The following is a 15,569-nucleotide window of genomic DNA, read 5'->3' as shown; positions in this document are numbered from 1 at the left end:
CCCCTGCCCTCTCTCTCTTCCCCCTGCCCTCTCTCTCTTCCCCCTGCCCTCTCTCTCTTCCCCCTGCCCTCTCTCTCTTCCCCCTGCCCTCTCTCTCTTCCCCCTGCCCTCTCTCTCTTCCCCCTGCCCTCTCTCTCTTCCCCCTGCCCTCTCTCTCTCCCCCCTGCCCTCTCTCTCTCCCCCTGCCCTCTCTCTCTCCCCCTGCCCTCTCTCTCTCCCCCCTGCCCTCTCTCCCCCTGCCCTCTCTCTCTCCCCCTGCCCTCTCTCTCTCCCCCTGCCCTGTTTAGCACAGGGCTAAATCGCTGGCTTTGAAAGCAGAGCAAGGCAGGCCAGCAGCACAGTTCAATGCCCGTACCGGCCCTCCCCGAACAGGTGCCGGAATGTGGCGACTAGGGGCTTTTCACAGTAACTTCATTTGAAGCCTACTTGTGTCAATAAGCGACTTTAATTTCATTTCATTTTCTCCTCTCTCCATCTCCACTCTCTCTCCCCCTGCACTCTCTCCCCCTGCACTCTCTCCCCCTGCACTCTCTCCCCCTGCACTCTCTCCCCTGCACTCTCTCCCCCTGCACTCTCTCCCTCTCCTCTCTCCTGATTTGTTATGTTGTAGGTGTAACATAAGCGGCTTCCTTGTGGTGCACTTGACAAAGGAAGGTTCAGACGTGGAGGTAACTTCAACACGTTTATTAAACTATTTACACTTCTATTACTCGGGTTCGACACTACTGCTAATCCTACTATAGCTACCCAGACTGACTAACCAGTTGCTGCAATCCACGTGGTGGGAGTGATATTGAATCAACCCCGTGTCTCTACTCACTGACTGTCTCCACTGGAAAGAGGCAGATTATGTGTGTGGTGTCCTTTATATATGGGTTGGTGTAATGCCCCCCTGTGGTCGTATCACCTCTGTGTGTATCGTGAATGTCCATTGGTTGTCTCCTATCTACCTGATCTATTGGTTGAGTGTGTGTGTGTGATGTCTTTGGTGCTCCCTCTAGTGTCTAGCTAGCCGACATGCATTTACATTGATGCACATCACCACATCTCCCTCTCCTCTCTCCCTCTCCACTCTCTCCCTCTCCACTGTCTCCCTCTCCTCTCTCTCCACTCTCTCCCTCTCTCCCTCTCTCCCTCTTCACTCTCTCCCTCTCCACTCTCTCTCCCACTCTCTCTCCCACTCTTTCTCCCACTCTCTCTCTCTCCCTCTCCTCCCTCCCACTCTCTCTCCCTCCCCACTCTCTCTCCCACTCTCTCTCTATTACTTATTGAAACTGCCTCTTTGACTAGATCTGTGTTTACCTGCCCTAAGAAAGTTTGTCTGACAATCACTCCTGTGGAGCAGGATGAGTGACTGCATTAAAAGTTTCTGTATAACTGCAAATTGTTGTTGTTTACCATTGCTGTAAGGCAGGGAAATACGGCAGGGAATTTGTGCACAGCAAGCTCCCACAAACAGCAAGAGATAATGAACAAATCATCTGTTTTTGTCGTGCTGCTTGAAGGATTAATATTGGCCCAAGAACCTTGGGCGGGATTCTCTAACCCCGCGGCAGAGTGTCCACGCCATCGTAAATGCTGTCGCTCCAGCTGCCGATCCCAGCGCGAACTGGTGCTGCGGGATCCGAGCATGTGCAGTGGCGCCGGCGTCAACTCGCGCACGCGCAGTGGCCTCCTTCAACGCGCCGGCCCCGACGCAACATGGCGCAGGGCTCCAGGGGCCGGCGCGTAGGAAAGGAGGCCCCCTGCCAGAGAGGCCGGCCCGCCGATCGCTCTGCAGAGAATCGGGGTTCGATTCCCCGCTGGGTCACTGTCTGTGCGGTGTGTATCTGCACGTCCTCCCCGTGTCTGCGTGGGTTTCCTCCGGGTGCTCCGGTTTCCTCCCACAGTCCAAAGATGTGCAGGTTAGGTGGATTGGCCATGATAAATTGCCCTTAGGTTAGGTGGGGCTACTGGTTTACGGGGATGGGGTGAAGGCGTAGGCTTAAGTGGGGTGCTCTTTACAAGGACTGGTGCAGACTTGATGGGCCGAATGGCCTCCTTCTGCACTGTAAATTCTATGAATCTAAACAGTGAAATAATTACCGTGGAGATTATCCACTTAGATTAATTATTCCTCATCAACACGCACTGACAAAGCAGGAAGCAGGGATGGATTTGTTTATGTAAACTTCATTTCCTTGCTCCCAGCTCCTGTGAGCTGTTTTTGTTTCTGCTGAATTAAATATAATGCACATTTCCTGCAGACTGGTATCCCACCTCCATTCCCAGGCAGGCCTACATGTGTCAGACAAATTAGAAACCCCGCTCTAAAACCAGAATGTTTCAAATCGTGCACTGCTGGAGACACACCGATGATGTTGAAGGAGGCAGCAGTTCTGTTCCAAGGGCGGTTACAGGCTCGATACCAAGCCTGATCAATATTTGAACAGCCTAGTTTCTTTTTCAATTGGACAGGGAGGGGCTGCTTTTGCTACAGTCAACATCCAAATGTCTGGGATCGCACACAAGTCTGTGCATCATTTGGTGTGTAATATACAGGAATGGCCTTTACAAACTAATATAAAAGACAGAGTAAAGACAAAACAACCCATCCTGCTGTTAACTTTCCCGAGCCTTCGTGATTTGTTAGCCATGGTACAGTTGGCTGAAGTCTTACCTTTCACTCAAGTGGTTCTGGGTCCCACTAAAGCTTGAACATAAGCAACAGCAAGGAAATACTGCCATAGATGCTGCTTTTCGGATGAGGCCTAATCCACCCTCTCAAGTGGGGGGGGGGGGTAAAATATCTCATGGCACTACTTTAAAGAAGGGCAGGAGAGTTCTCCCCGGTGTCATGGATGATTTTTCTCCATCAGCATCACTGAAATGAATTATCGGGTTGTTATCACATTGTTGGTTTGTGGGATCTAGCTGTGCAATGCGTTGGCTGGAGCTTTCCCCACATTAATACCCCTACCCAGGCTCACTGCCCTGTCTACATAACCCCAACGAACCTGCACATCTTTGTGTTGTGGGAGGAAACCGGAGCACCCGGAGGAAACCCACGGGGAGACACACAGTCAGCCAAGGCTGTGATTAAACCCGGGTCCCTGACACTGTGAGGCAGCAGAGCTAACCACTGTGCCACCGCGCCGCCCCACTTGAGGGTAGGGTGGGAATGCGGAGTTGATGCAGACGTTCATGATTGAATTGCAGAGCAAGTTGGCTGTAGCCCAATCCCATTCCCACTCCGTCTCCTGGCCATGACAGTCAATCCCTCCACTTAAGAAAATCTAATTAAACAGCGCAGGGGATCTGAGGAAGAACCCTCCGAATAACACTCAGCTCTGATGCCTGGCTTACATTTTTGACAATAAGTGTCTGCTCTACGGAAAACCTCCGACTCTCTGGGCTGGAGCAACAGCAAGCAACCGAAAACTCAGACTCAATTAGCAGAACAAACTTGCCTCTTCAAACCCTGCCGACCAGCCAGATTGTCACAGCACTCCAAACAATAACTGAAGGACACAAATGGCTGGATTTGAAAGGCTGCTTTTCTCTACCATCTTGGCACAAGACTATAAGCCAACTCTCAGAGGCATATCGAAAACAATCAGCACATTTTTTCCTTTTTTAAAAAAAATATTTTTTATTCTCCTCCTTTTTCACATTTTCTCCCAAATTTACACCCACCAACAACAAACAATAATCAGTAACAAATATGTCAATCCCCATATCAATAACAACGATCCCATCCTCCCACCAAACCCCAAACATTAGCTCGTATGTTCACATAAACAAATGACAAAAAGGAATCCGGAATCACCCATAGTCACCATTAATACATACAGTCCCCCCTCCCCCCAACCCTCCCACCCACCCCCTCAACTAATGTTCGATGTTATCCAGTTCTTGAAAGTGCATGATGAATAATGCCCATGAATTGTAGAACCCCTCCATCCTTCCCCTCAGTTCAAACTTAACCTTCCAAGAGTCAAGAATTCCAACAGGTCCCCCCGCCACGCCAGGGCACAGGGTGGAGAGGCTGCTCTCCACCCCAGCAGGATCCGCCTTCGGGCGATCAACGAGGCGAAGGCTACAACATCTGCCGCCGCACCCGTTTCCAACCCTGGCTGGTCCGACACCCCGAATATGGCCGAGCACATTATTTTTCAAGGCGACTTTTAAATATTGCTTTCCCACAATGAAAAGTGCCTGGGTATTTACAGAAGAAAAGGCAATGTGAGGAGGGGGAAAGTAAAGACTTGCATTTATATAGCGCCTGTCGCGACTTCAGGGCATCCCAAAGTGCACCGCATCCAATGGTGTATGTTTGGAAATGTCACTGTTGTAACATAGGAAATGCCACAGATAATTTTCACACAGCAAGATCCCAACAGCAATGTGATACATGACCAGAAGGAAGACAGAGAGCAGGAAACTACTGGTCTGTTAGCTTAACACAGTCATGGGGAAAACGTTAGAAGCTATTGTAAAATAATTTATAGCAGCACTCTTAGATAAGTTTACGGTATCAGGCAGAGTCAACATGGTTTTGTGAAAGGGAAATTATGTTTAACCAACTTATTGAAGTTCTTTGAGGAAGGAACCTGCACAGTGGATAAAGGGGAACTGGTGGATGTACTGTATTTAGATTTCCAGAAGGCATTTGATAAAGTGCCACATCAAAGGTTATTGCGGGAAATAAAAGCTCATGGTGCAGCGGGTAACATATTGGTATGGCTAGAACATGGGTAGAAGACTGGCTGGCTGGCAGGAAGTACAGAGTAGGCATAAATAGGCCTTTTTCAGGTTGACAAGATGTAACAAGTGGTGAGCTACAGGGATCAGTGCTGGAACCTCAACTGTTTACAATTTAGATAAATGACTTGGATGAGGGGGTTGAAGGGATAGTTGCCAAATGTTCTGATGACACAAAGATAGGGAGCAAAGTAAATTTTGAAGAGGCGCCAAGAGATATAGAAGGTTAAGTGAGTGGCAAAGATCTGGAAAATGGAGTATAATGTGGGAAAATGTGAAACTGTCCATTTCGGCCGGCAGAATAGAAAATGATGAGAGATTGCAGAGGGAGATACAGAGGGATCTGGGAATCCTAGTGCATGAATCACAAATGGTGAGTATGTAGGTACAGCAGGTAATTAGGAAAGCTAATAGGCTGTTATCATTTATTGTGCGGGGAATTGAATACAAAAGTAGGGAGTCACGTTCCACTTGTACAGGGCACTAGTGAGATCACATCTGGAGTATTGTGTACAGTATTGGTCTCCTTATTTAGCTGTGCCTGCATCCACTGGGGCTTAGAACAGTAAGCGGTGAGCTGATTGAAACATATAGTACGCGATTCAACTAAAAGGGAACAGAGTCCCCCAGTGAGCGTCTTAACCGTGTGTTTCCCGGCACTCTCAATGCCGAGGAACACGTGGCTATTCAACACCGCTCACATCAGATAAGGGACCTCAGTGGGGAATGCGTGGCCGAGGCCACACATTGCCCCGTTTTCTACACCGGGGAGCTCTGCTCGCCGGAATTCCTCAGTATAGCGAATGGCATCCCAATCTCCGAGGCCCCCAACACGACCCGCGACCGCCCCGCCCCCCAAGCCCCCGATGCACTATGGGACAGTCCCCAGCCCTCAGGGGTCAGCGGATTGCAGGTTTGAGGTGTGGGGGAGGGCGTGGGGGAGGGCGTGGGGGAGGTCGCAGGGAGGGCGCGGGGGAGGGCGCGGGGAGGGAGCGTGGGAGGGAGTGGGGGAGGGGATGGGGAAGGAGTGGGGGAGGGAGTGGGAGAGGGAGTGGGGAGGGAGTGGGGAGGGAGTGGGGGAGGGAGTGGGGGAGGGAGTGGGGGAGGGGATGGGGAAGGAGTGGGGGAGGGAGTGGGGGAGAGAGTGGGGGAGGGAGTGGGGGAGGGAGTGGGGGAGGGCATGGGGGAGGGAGTGGGGGAGGGGATGGGGAAGGAGTGGGGGAGGGAGTGGGTGGGGGACTGGGGGAGGGAGTGGGGGAGGGAGTGGGGGAGGGGATGGGGAAGGAGTGGGGGAGGGAGTGGGGGAGGGAGTGCGGAGGGAGTGGGGGAGGGAGTGTGGAGGGAGTGGGGGAGGGAGTGGGGGAGGGGGATGGGGAAGGAGTGGGGGAGGGAGTGGGGGAGAGAGTGGGGGGGAGTGGGGGGAGGACGTGGGGGAGGGAGTGGGGGAGGGAGGGTGGGGGTTGGTAGGTATCTCCTCTGTTTTAATTCAAATAATTGCTCGAACATCGTTTGGAAACATGTAGCCGGGCCTCGGTTTAAGGATGGTTCTTCCAACAGTGCAGCACTCTGTCAGTGCCACGCTAGGAGGGGCAACCTGCACTGTGGACTCCCTGATCCCTGGAAGTGGTGATGGTGCACCAACTTCATGAATATAATTGAGTGGTTTGCTGAGTTATTTCACTGGTGGTCTGGAGTCACATGTAGGCCAGGCCAGGTAAAGATAGCAGATTTCCTTCCCTGAAGGGCAGTAGTGAACGATATGGTTTTAAAATAATTATTCAGTAGTTTCATGGTCACCGTTGCTGACGATAGATTTTAAATTCCAGATATATTGGGATAATTCAATCAAAATTCTCCAGCAGCCCTGGTGGGGGTCTGAAGCCACGTCTCAAGGGTATCAGTCCAGACCACTAACGCCGTAACCTGACCATTATGCTGCCCAGATCCTAATGCTGTTCCATGCTGTTTGAGCATGGAATGCAGTCTGAAGCGGCACATTCTGGTTTTTTAAAATCTAGAGTACCCAATTAATGTTTTCCAATTAAGGGGCAATTTATCGAGGCCAATCCACCTCACCTGCACATCTTTGGGTTGTGGGGGTGAGACCCACGCAGACACGGGGAGAATGTGCAAACTCAACAGGGACAGTGACCCGGGGCCAGGATCGGACCTGGGACCTCGGCGCCGTGAGGTAGCAGGGCTAACCACTGCGTGAAGCGGCACATTCAATCGCTGACTCGTCAGATTCCAACAACGTTCAACCACAAGGATGGAATCAGTCCAAGTCTTCCCCTCAAATGGAGACAACTTTTCCCTGCAGCGTCCCATTGAGACAAATATACTGCCGCCTCCTCCCACGCTCTGCACCGTCTGGCCACATCAGCTTCATGTTGCAATAACATGCTTGTGTATACCCACGAAGGCCAGTCTGTAGCTTCAGTCCTTTGAAGCCATGAGCCATGAAAACAAGCGTGCAGCTGTGCATCAGTTTCCACAGGGGCAGAAGGAGGCCAGTCAGCCCCTTGAGCCTGCCTCGCGATTCGGTTCGATCATGGCTCACCTGCACCTCAATTCCATTTACCCTCCTTTACTCCATATCCCTTGATACCCTCCCCCTGAAATTTACAGCCCCCCCCCCCCCCCCCCCCCGCCCCCCCGCGCAGTCTAAACAGCTTTTTGGGGAGAGTCCCAAACTACACAGAACTTGTTACTGCGCAAAAGGAGAACATTCGGCCCATCGTGTCTGCACCGGCTCTCCAAACAAACATCATTAGTGCAATTCCCCTGCCTGTTGCCCTGCACATTGCTTAGCAATCATCGAACGCCGCGGGTGAACTTGCCTCCACCACACTTCCAGGCCGTGCCTTCCAGGCCGGAACCGCCCATTGGGTGAAAAGGTTTTTTCTCACAACCTCCATTCCCTTTGTGTAAGGAGTGCTTCCTGAGATCATCTCTGAACAGCCTGGCTCTAACTTTAGGAATGTGCCCCTTGTTCTGTATTCACCCCATCACCCATCAGAGGAGATAATTCCTCTTCACCTATCCTATCAAATCACTGTATCATTTTAAACACCTTGAGGGGCTGGTTTAGCACAGGGCTAAAGAGCTGGCTTTTAAAGCAGACCAAGGCAGGCCGGCAGCACAGTTCAATTCCCGTACCAGCCTCCCCGAACAGGCGCCGGAATGTGGCGACTAGGGGCTTTTCACAGCAACTTCATTTGAAGCCTACTTGTGACAATAAGCGATTTTTCATTTCATATTTCATAGATTTCATAGAATTTACAGTGCAGAAGGAGGCCATTCGGCCCATCGAATCTGCACCGGCTCTTGGAAAGAGCACCCTACCCAAGGTCAACACCTCCACCCTATCCCCACAACCCAGCAACCCCACCCAACACTAAGGGCAATTTTGGACACTAAGGGCAATTTATCATGGCCAATCCACCTAACCCGCACATCTTTGGACTGTGGGAGGAAACCGGAGCACCCGGAGGAAACCCACGCACACACGGGGAGGATGTGCAGACTCCGCACAGACAGTGACCCAAGCCGGAATCGAACCTGGGACCCTGGAGCTGTGAAGAAATTGTGCTATCCACAATGCTACCGTACCTGCCTTGCCTATGGAACTTGCCCTCGTATTCGAACCCTTTCAGCTCCAGTACTATTCTGGTGAATTTACAATGTTCCCCATCAAGGTCAATGTACCCTTCCTGTATTTATTAATCACCCCGTGGTTAACATGGGCGATGGTGAGCTTCCTTCTCCAGCCACTGCACCCCATGCGGCGTGGTACACCCCAGTGCTGTGAGGGAGGGAGTCCCTGGAGTTTTGATGAAGTGACAGTGAAGCACGGTAGCACAGTGGTCAGCACGATTGCTTCACAGCTCCAGAGTCCCAGGTTCGATTCCCGGCTTGGGTCACTGTCTGTGCGGAATCTGCACGTCCTCCCCGTGTGTGCGTGGGTTTCCTCCGGGTGCTCCGGTTTCCTCCCACAGTCCAAAGATGTGCAGGTTAGGTGGATTGGCCATGATAAACTGCCCTTAGTGTCCAAAATTGCCCTTCATGTTGGGTGGGGTTACTGGGTTATGGGGTTTATGGGGATCGGGTGGAGGTGTGGGCTTGGGTAGGGTGCTCTTTCCAGGGGCCGGTGCAGGCTCAATGGGCCGAATGGCCTCTTTCTGCACTGTAATGTCTTTGACCAGCGACATATTTCCAAGTCAGGTTGGTGCGTGGCTTGGAGGGGAATTTGAACAAGGGTGATGTTCCCATGACTCTGCTGCCTTTGTTTGTATAGATGGCAGAGGTCTCAGGTTTTGGAAGGAGACCTGGTGACTTGCTGCATCACATCTTGTCGATGCTTTGTTGCTCCACCGCGTAATCCCATTGTCCCATCCTCAGCCCAAAACGTTGTCTGAAATTTGAGGTACTAATCACCCACAAATGTATTTGGAACAGGCTGTTAGTTTGTACCACCAACACTATAGTTAATTTATAATTCCAGGGTTGAAAATATAAGCTGAAAGAAAGCGTAAATGATATGGGCATGAAAAGTCCCTCTATTGTGCTGCTGGAAAATAAAGAATAGCTTCAATCAGTAACACACTTTCTTCAGTCTATTCAGCAGGAATGTTTCTGTTCTCTGAAGGGAGGTATCTCAGATTCATCTATACAACAGATCGTGTGTCATTTGTACAGTGCGAGAGAGTTGGATGTTCTCTGAATGACAAGGCAGTAAGTCAGGAGTTCAGGTCCCACTCCAGAGACCGGAACACAAAATCCAGGCAGATACTCTTCCTCTCTGTCTGGTGAGGCCAAGTCTCCCACGAAAAAGACCCCATTGCTACTATTCTGAAAAGCACCAGAGGCCATCTCCCAGTGTCCTATTTATCCCTCAGCCAACATCACTAAAAAAACGATTATCTGCTCATTTATCACACTGGGTCGGTTTAGCTCAGTCCGTTGGACGACTGGTTTGTGATGTGAAGCAATGGCAACAGCGTGAGTTCAATCCCCGTACCAGCCGAGATTATACATGAAGGCCCCACCACGGGTGCGATCAAACTGGGAAAAAAATTGAGTCCATTCAGCATTGGGAACAACCCCGCTATTTAACGGCACTCTGGGTTTTTTTGGTGGCCCGATGGGGAATGCCCCCCAAAGCCACACTTAGCGGCATTTCCAGCACAGAGGGGCTCCGACAAGCGGAGTTCCTGCATGCAGGAAGAGATCAGGACGCTATTTTTAAATGGTGCCCCATTCTCTTGAATCCCCCCCCCCACCCCCGACGCGATCCCTGGACCCCCCCCCCCCAACACCCAACTTACATGTTGCGGGGTCTTCAAATTCCCCCCCCCCCCCCATCCCAACTCACACGAGAAGGGCACCCCCACACCCGATATTGGCGCTGGCAGCATGGCACTTTGGCAGTGCCCCTACCAGTCTGGCATTGCCAGCCTGGCACCCAGTGTGCCAAGGTGGCATTGCCAGGGTGCGTTGCCACCCTGCTGGGAGGCCGGCCATCCGGAGGCCTCCGATCCCCTGGTACCCGAGACCTCCCCAGGTACCGTTCCACGTGGTTCCTGTTTGTGGGGACCAGTACTGAAGGGCAGCTGGCTGGGGTCTCCTCGGCGAGGCCAGTCGATGCCGTTCGATCGGCAGCAACAAGGCTAAATGGCTTTTAAATTCACTTAGCCGTGCAAGGCTGGGTCCTGCCCATTGTGGGTGGGATCCAGATCGCGGCGTTTTCCAAGATCTGGTTCGATCTTACGAGGTGTAACGGCGGCGGGAACCCCGGGGGGGGGGAGGCCTCTCCTGGGATCTACCTGCCCCGTCCTGCTCCGGGTCTGGCTGGACACAGTCGGTAGATCACGCCCCAACGCCAGTCAGCCCTCTGTCAGAGGGGAAAACAGCCAATGGCAACTTTCATTTTTTGGGAGCTTATTTTCCAATATTGTAACAGTGATATCTTTCAGACGTGTAGCAGCGTGAAATGCTTTGGGCTATCCTGAGGTTGTACAAGGTTCCTTAGAAGCTCAAGGATTTTTATTGATGAGTAGGAGTTTGCGTGACAGTCAGATTTGCATCACTGCATTCAAACACGGGGGTCAACAGCCCTGGTGAACAAACAAGGAATGAGGATGGAACATTCATACTTCTGCTGAGCATTTGGCCAATCTGGAGACTCTGTACACAGGAACGTGGGAGCAGTGGCTATTTGGTCCTTCAAACCTGCTCCACCATTTAATAAGTTCATTGCTGGTCTGGCTATGGTCTCAGTTCCACTTTCCTGTCTGCTCTCCAGAACCTTCTATTTAAGTCATATTCTGCTTCTCTATTCTTCCTGCCAAAATGGACAAGTTCACCGTTTCTCACATCATACTTCATCTAATTTGGACAGCACGGTAGCACAAGTGGATAGTACTGTGGCTTCACAGCGCCAGGGTCCCAGATTCAATTCCTGGCTTGGGTCACTGTCTGTGCGGAGTCTGCACGTTCTCCCCGTGACTGCGTGGGTTTCCTCCGGGTGCTCCGGTTTCCTCCCACAGTCCAAAGACATGCAGGTTAGGTGGATTGGCCATGATAAATTGCCCTTAGTGACCAAAAAAGTTAGGAGGGGTTATTGGGTTATGGGGAGAGGGTGGAAGTGAGGGCTTAAGTGGGTCGGTGCAGACTCGATGGGCTGAAAGGCCTCCTTCTGCATTGTATGTTCCATGTATTATATCTGCCAATTTTTTGCCTACTCACGTAACCTCTCTATATCCCTTTACAGACTCTCTTCCTCCTCTTGCCAACTTACTTTCCTACCTGTCTTGGTGTCATCTACAGTATTAGCTCATTTATGTTCGGTCCTTTCATCCAACTCATTTAAAGTCAGATTTCCTGCTTTCTGCCTCCCTCCTTTCTTGAACAAAGATAGTACATTCGCTACTTTCCAATCAGCTGGAACCTTTCCAGAATCGAAGGAATTTTGGAACATTATAACCGATGCATAAGAACATAAGAACTAGGAGCAGGAGTTGGCCATTCAGCCCCTCGAGCTCGCTCCGCCATTCATGGCTGTTCTCCTCTCGGCCTTAACTGCACCTTTCTGCCCGTTCCCGATAACCCTTCATCCAGCTCCTAGTTAAAAACCTGTCTATCTTTTCCTTAAATGTGTTTAGTCATCTGGCATCCACTGCACTTTGGGGCAGTGAATTCCTTAGAGTGAAGTAATTCCTCCTCATTTCTGTTTTCAATCTGCTGCCCCTTAGCCTAAAACTATGGCCTCCCGTTTTAGAATGTCCAACAAGAGTTAAACATTCGCTCGACGTCTACCCTGTCAATCCCCTTTAGCACCTGAAATTCCTCAATTAGTTCTCCTCTCATCATTCGAAACTCCAGCGAGTTTAGGCCTAAACTCTCTCTCTTCAGACAAGTCCCTCATCTCTGGAATCTCTGGTCTTCTATCTGTGCCATCACTTCATTTAAAACCTCGGATGCAGGCCATCTGGTCCAGGGGACCTGTTATTCTTTAAGTCTAATAGTTTTCCCAGCTCTTTGTCCCTGGAAATGGTGATTATTTGAAGCTACCACCTCTTGATTTTCAAGTACCTTTGTGTGGTCTTCGACAGAGAAGACAGGCAGGAAATACGCCTCTGCCATTTCTTCATTTTCCATTATCAATTCCCCTGACTCAGCCTCCAGAGGACCACCAATAACTTTTGTTATTCGTTTCCTGTTCAAATACTTGTGGAAACTTTACTATTCTTTTTTTTACATTACTAGCTCGCTTTCTCTCATGCTCTGCTTTCTGCCTCTTTATTATATTTTAGTCATTTTTTGCTGGCTCTTAAAATCTGTCCAATCTTTGGACCTACCAACAACGTTTGCAGACTTTATAGGGGACAATGATTAAAGTCCAAATTTGCGTAGAGAACCCTGATGAGCTAATGGTTAACCCCGTCAAACATGCTCAAGGCTGAAAAATCTACTACGCACAAAACTGTTCGAGGAAGTCAATCACAGCTTTCCAGCTAACTTACAGGGTCTATTAATGGCTATGCAAATTCGCCAAGGCAGATTTAGATTTCTGTTCCACATTTCTTGTGGTAGAGTGCCAGTTTTTCCAATACCCTCCTGGCCATGCGTCCACCTCATACCATCCATATTTAGCGTAGATAGGGTAGATAGGAAGAAACCTTTATCCTTTGTAAAGGGGTCAATGACCAGGGGACATAGATTTAAGGTAAGGAAAAGGAGATTTAGGGGGTTTTGAGGAAAATCCTTTTCACCCAGAGAGTGGTGGGAATCTGGGGCGAAATTCTCCCGAAACGGCGCGATGTCCGCCGACTGGCGCCCAAAACGGCACCAATCAGACGGGCATCGCGCCGCCCCAAAGGTGCGGAATGCTCCGCATCTTTGGGGGCTGCGCCCCAACATTGAGGGGCTAGGTACATAGAACAGTACAGCACAGAACAGGCCCTTCGGCCCTCGATGTTATGCCGAGCATTGTCCGAAACCAAGATCATCTATCCCACTCCCCGTCATTCTGGTGTGCTCCCATTCTGGTGTGCTCCATGTGCCTATCCAATAACCGCTTGAAAGTTCCTAAAGTGTCCGACTCCACTATCACAGCAGGCAGTCCATTCCACACCCTAACCACTCTCTGAGTAAAGAACCTACCTCGAACATCCCTCCTATATCTCCCACCCTGAATCTTATAGTTATGCTCCCTTGTAACAGTTACATCCACCCGAGGAAATAGTCTCTGAACATCCACTCTACCTATCCCCTTCATCATCTTATAAACCTCTATTAAGTCGCCTCTTATCCTCCTCCGCTCCAAAGAGAAAAGCCCTAGCTCCCTCAACCTTTCCTCATAAGACCTATCCTGCAAACCAGGCAGCATCCTGGTAAATCTCCTTTGCACCCTTTCCAATGCTACCACATCCTTCCTATAATGAGGTGACCAGAACTGTACAAAATACTCCAAATGTGGTCTCACCAGGGTCATGTACAGTTGCAGCATAACCCCACGGCTCTTAAACTCAAGCCCCCTGTTAATAAACGCTAACACACTCTAGGCCTTCTTCACGGCTCTATCCACTTGAGTGGCAACCTTCAGAGATCTCTGGACATGAACCCCAAGATCTCTCTGTTCCTCCACATTCCTCAGAACCCTGCCGTTGACCCTGTAATCCGCATTCAAATTTTTCCTTCCAAAATGAATCACCTCTCACTTATCAGGGTTAAACTCCATCTGCCATTTTTCGGCCCAGCTCTTTTTTCCTATCAATGTCTCTTTGCAGCCTACAACAGCCCTCCACCTCATCCACTACTCCACCAATCTTGGTGTCATCAGCAAATTTACTGACCCACCCTTCAGCCCCCTCCTCCAAGTCATTGATAAAAATCACAAATAGCAGAGGACCCAGCACTGATCCCTGTGGTACACCGCTGGTAACTGGTCTCCAGTCTGAACATTTTCCATCCACCACCACCCTCTGTGTTCTATGTGATAGCCAGGTACTTATCCAATTGGCCAAATTTCCCTCTATCCCACACCTCCTTACTTTCTTCATGAGCCGACCATGGGGAACCTTATCAAACTCAAATGTTGGCCAATATTTATCCCTCATGAGACCTCACAAGAACAGAATATTATCTGACCCTTACTCCAACGCTGCTTGTGGGATCTTACTGTGCGCCAGTTGGCTGGCTCGGTACTTCCTTGGTTCAGAGCTTGGCAGAGGTGCTGAAAGGTGTGATCGGCAGTTCTCCACCTGGCATCAAGAGCTGTTGACACTTGCACCCTCCTTCGTGAGATGTTGCACAAGCAAGTTAACAGTAGACAAAGCACCTAGCCCAAGAGCTTACCTGGCCCAGAGCTTACCTGGCCCAGAGCTTACCTGGCTCAGAGCTTACCTGGCCCAGAGCTTACCTGGCCCAGAGCTTACCTGGCCCAGAGCTTACCTGGTCGAGAGCCTACCTGGCACAGAGCCTACCTGGCACAGAGCCTACCTCCACTTAAACATTCAAAACAAAACTTAATCCAACAGAAAGAGATGTCCCTGACTGCAGGTAAAATCTATTCACAGGCTTCCAAAAAAACAAGCAGCTCCTCCTCACTGGTATTAAACTGGCAGTGTGCTCTGATGCCCTGAGAATCAATTTGTTTTGTTGTTCGAAAACTGGATCAACCAGAGCAAAATGGTATTTTAAAAATTGCCCTGCCTGCTGTGTTTTGTTTGAAAAATAGTTGGCCACTTTTCAAGTAACAATGTGACCTTGTGGCTGGTTTAGCACAGGGCTAAATTGAAAGCAAACCAAGGCAGGCCAGCAGCACGGTTCAATTCCCGTACCAGCCTCCCCGAACAGGCGCCGGAATGTGGCGACTAGGGGCTTTTCACAGTAACTTCATTTGAAGCCTACTGTGACAATAAGCGATTTTCATTTCATGCGACATTTTGGCGATGGGCTTGTTTTTCTTTCAAAGCAGAAGGGCGGGGAACTGGGCCATTTGTGGCTCAGAGTCAACAACTTTGTCTGAGTTTTGTTTAACCCCTTAAATGCCCGGCACAACGTCTGAAATGTACAGAGGGATGTTTAATTGCCATGCAAAGGCAGAGTTACAATCACACATTCCAGTCTCAATCACAGTTTCCCATTTTCTCATGAAGTTTGCAAAATGTTTTCTTTGGTTCAGTTTGCATTGGCAAAGCCTGTGCACAATTATTATTTTGCTTTTGCATTTAGAATCTGAATCACTCGTGCAATAAAACTACAACAATGTTTGTATTTGTGCACTGCAATTCATGAAACTGAGATTAAATAGACGCCCAGCT

The 15,569-nt window shown here is 50.1% G+C and overlaps 2 protein-coding genes across 3 annotated transcripts in view; both read right to left on the bottom strand.

Moving 5' to 3' along the window:
- dynlt2b (dynein light chain Tctex-type 2B) overlaps positions 1 to 15,569 on the bottom strand; it is an 832,392-nt gene that overhangs the window by 481,242 nt on the left and 335,581 nt on the right. The gene's annotated exons all lie outside the window — the stretch shown is intronic.
- Positions 1 to 15,569, bottom strand: part of tnfsf10 (TNF superfamily member 10) — a 39,750-nt gene that overhangs the window by 23,880 nt on the left and 301 nt on the right. The gene's annotated exons all lie outside the window — the stretch shown is intronic.

This window comes from Scyliorhinus torazame, chromosome 14, assembly GCF_047496885.1.
Source record: "Scyliorhinus torazame isolate Kashiwa2021f chromosome 14, sScyTor2.1, whole genome shotgun sequence".
NCBI classification, from domain to species: Eukaryota; Metazoa; Chordata; class Chondrichthyes; order Carcharhiniformes; family Scyliorhinidae; genus Scyliorhinus; species Scyliorhinus torazame.
Note: the sequence above shows the minus strand (reverse complement) of the source record. Positions and strands in the feature narration are given on the sequence as shown.